The 3858-nt window shown below is 42.3% G+C and overlaps 1 pseudogene; it reads right to left on the bottom strand.

Moving 5' to 3' along the window:
• Positions 1–2059: 2059 nt before the first annotated feature.
• LOC114459056 (ras GTPase-activating protein-binding protein 1 pseudogene) lies at positions 2060–3574 on the bottom strand (annotated as a pseudogene).
• Between the last annotated feature and the right edge of the window lie 284 nt (positions 3575–3858).

The raw sequence follows: 3858 nt of genomic DNA, 5'->3' as shown, positions 1-3858 counted from the left end.
ACCATATTTCATGCTTATTTTGGCCAATTTAACCTCATTCACGATTTTTCATGCCCATTATTTGCCAGTTCAAACTAATTGTTCCTAATTTTTAAATTACATTACCCATAATTTGCGAATATTAATAATTTTTTGTGAATTTTAAAATCTCTTTTCAGCATCTTTTCCACAGTTTTTGGTCACTTTTAACCCATTTTATTTCTGATTAAAACAATGATTTACATCTTTAAAATGACTACAAACTACGGCGCAAATAATAACGAACAACCTGGATAACAGTAGATATTATTAAGATAAATAAATGTGGTTATCACAGATTCATAGAACAATAAACTATCATTTTACTGACTTTATCGATGCTCCCCAAACATCTCTCCCCTTTATTTCCCCTCATAGATGGTCTTGTCTCCACATGACTGTTCTTCAATGTTCATGCCTGTGATCAACCACCTTCAGGTACAGTGGGGGTCCCCGGTCTCTGGAACCTTTATTTTTGAGGGTCATTGGCTGAAAAGTTTGAGAACTTTTCTTTATAACATTGTAGATGTAGATCATTAGGTTGAGGTTGATCAGCATTAAAACATCTACTGACGTCTGTAATAAAGTTCTCTGAATACAAACCTGTGGATAATATAAAGGAGGAGATGATCATTTAAATAAATCCACTTTTAAGGCTCGATTATTGTTTTATTTTGTTATACAGTTACAGTTCAATCTGTAGATCACACATCTTTGAAGGTATGATGGTGCAGTGAAGTGTGACACAGCTCTTGGAAACGATGGGTTGGGGGTTCGCGTCCCGCTACAGTTTTTGGTTATGACATTTATTAGGACGTTGAGATGACTCTACCGACAATATTACATTAAAAATCAATATAAATGATGTGATATGAATCAGCATTTACTGTCTTTATATCCAGTGTAACAGGAGGACTCTCTATGCAGACATCCTATGCTGCTGACACGTCTCCTCAGACACATTTTATTCATATTATTCACCGCTCGTCACATCACTGAAGCAATAAAGTGATGAAGTGACCAAAATGTGTGACTAATTACGGGTGATTTAAGCCACTATAGTCACTAAAGACTGAACACACCTTTAGAACAGGCTCATATTCATCAAACACTGACTTATTTCACCCATTAGGGTGAATAAATCACTCTGTTCCTTTTGGTTGTCATGGCAGTTTGAGTAATCTCTGATCCATTGATGATTGTTTTTTATCTCGCGCGTGCACGTAAGTAACCCAAGGTTTACATACTCAGGGTTGATTAACCCACTTCATACCAGCTGTAATGGAATCAGATAAACAGAGTTTCCCATCATGGGGTATGTTGACCCAGCGTTTATGGATAAACTCAGAGTTTGTTAACCCTCCTTTATGGAACACCCCTCTGCTGAACAGCACACAGAGCTGTGTTTAACACTGACATGTGTCCCCTACTATTATTATTATTATTATTATTAAAGTGTCCAAGCCCTTTAACTTTGTCCACCTTTGGTGGTGCAGAGATTGTTGTTTTGACAAGTACTTGGTTGATAAAAGATATGAAAATAATTTGTTAGTGTTTCTGAATTATTTGCTCTTTAATCCAGAAAATAAACAGGGAATTGTGAATACAAAAAAAACACTATTAAAATGAAAATACAGAAAACCCATTCACAAGAGCCCCAGGAGTAGTCGAAAAACTGTTTGCTACTCCCTGATTAACCACACCTGTGCAATCACCATGGCAACATAAATAACCTGCATGACCCGCCCATCTACGGGTTACGTAGATGCTAAACATATTATACTGAGGTAGCTCAGAAATGAATCATGGCTCCTACAATTATTATTGTTTGGATCTTTAATTCAAACCTCTGAAAAGGGTTGCCAGGCAATGTTACGATTTGTTAGTTTTTATTCAAACTTCATTGACCACAGACCACAGTTCAAGTAGTTTTCAACCAATATTTTAATCTTTAGATCGATTGGAGTTCAGAGTGATGCAAACGTCCAGATACACAGTGGGTGGGGCTTAAGGAGGGGGCGTAGTCTCACTGCCAGGGGGCAGAGAAACGCTCACTAGGCCACCACCCCACACCCAGAGCCAAGGCTGGGTTTGTTGGTTCCACCCCCTTGGGATGAGGGGCCTCTGACTCCGCCCCCTCTGGGTGCTCCAGGGCGAGGACGAGCATCTCCGCGCTCAACTTCACGTGGCGAATGCGTCTTTTTCTTCTGGACATTCAGACGCACGTTGTCAAACAACTCAATAGGTCTGCTGCTGAGGATCTTCTGGACCGGCTCAGAATCGTTAAACACCACGAAACCAAAGTTTGGATGTTTTTCTCTGCTGATGATCTTAAAATCCAACACTGAGCCGAACTGTTCAAAGAACTCCATCAGTTCGGGCTTTTCCACGTCGTGAGGAATATTTCCTATGAACAGCTGATGAGCGTCAGGATAACGAACCATCCTTCGACCTTCAGACTCTCTGCTCTCAACTTCACGCAGCGAACGCGTCTTTTTCTCCTGGACATTCAGAAGCACGTTGTCAAACAACTCAATAGGTCTGCTGCTGAGGATCTTCTGGACCGGCTCAGAATCGTTAAACACCACAAAACCAAAGTTTGGATGTTTTTCTCTGCTGATGATCTTGAAATCCAACACTGAGCCGAACTGTTCAAAGAACTCCACCAGTTCGGTCTTTTCCACGTCGTGAGGAATATTTCCTACGAACAGCTGATGCGCGTCAGGATAAGGAACAATCCTTCGACCCTTAGGTCTCTGAGGTCCCTGTGTGGAGCTCTGAGACTCACACTTTACCTGCACTCTGGGCTGTGTTGTGGGCGGGACTTTAACCTTGTGGGGGAGGATTCTTGACACTGGGACGGCTCCACAGGGTGGGAGGTACTTACTGGTAACGTACGCCCAGGAGAACGACCTGTTATTCTCAGGGGTGGGCTCCGGGAGGTCTGAGGAGCTTTTTTCTGTTATGTCCTCCAGCTCCTCCACGTCCTCCTCAGACTCTTCAGGAGGTTCAGAGTCAGAGTCCTGAAAGACCTCATCCTGGTACATGAAGACATCATTGTGGATATAGAATTTGTTTGAGGTGGTTCCCTCCGGAGCCAGGACCAAGGTCTGCGCAAACCTCCTCGTGGGCTGCATGTTGTTAGACAGCTCCCCCATCACCTGCACCACCACGCCCTCGTTCAGCATGGAGTGGGCGTCCATGTGACAAATCTCAGTGTGACAGTCCTTGAAACTCAGCTCCATCACCCGCTTCTGGATCTCCAAATTTCCGTAAACAGCCCCTGCTGGTTTGCCTTTGGAGTCCAAACCTCCGTGAATGTACGACGAGTCCTTCCCATAGAACCTGTGCAGGTTCTCGGGCTCCTTGTTCAGTACGGTGTAATACTGTCGGACAAACACTCGCCCGACCACCTGGGCACTTGGCTTCTCCATCACAATTTCTTTGATCAGCTGAAGTCAACAGGCTGTGCGCTCTTGACGATGGTCCAAAGTATACGGTCCAAATATTTAGCACAGTGCCTGTAGTTCCACAGTAAGGCTTTGATGTTTACCCGTGGAACTTTTAAAACTTAGTAACCTTTTCACTGCTTTTGAGGCTTTGATGTCTACCCGTAGGACTTTTAGAACATGGCACTATCATCTTTTCAGTTACCAGGACTACCTGTCAACAGAGGTCTTCTAACTTATTCTGAGTTACCATGACTACCTGTCAACATCAGTTCTTTCCATTTTAACTCAGATTAATAATTCATATTGTGAAATATTAATTGTCTAGACCTATTAGTTTTATGAAGTGACCTCGAACTGAACAATTATTATTATTATTATTATTATTATT

This window comes from Gouania willdenowi, unplaced genomic scaffold (genome assembly GCF_900634775.1).
Source record: "Gouania willdenowi unplaced genomic scaffold, fGouWil2.1 scaffold_244_arrow_ctg1, whole genome shotgun sequence".
NCBI lineage: Eukaryota > Metazoa > Chordata > Actinopteri > Blenniiformes > Gobiesocidae > Gouania > Gouania willdenowi.
This window is presented reverse-complemented; position numbering and strand designations above follow the sequence as displayed.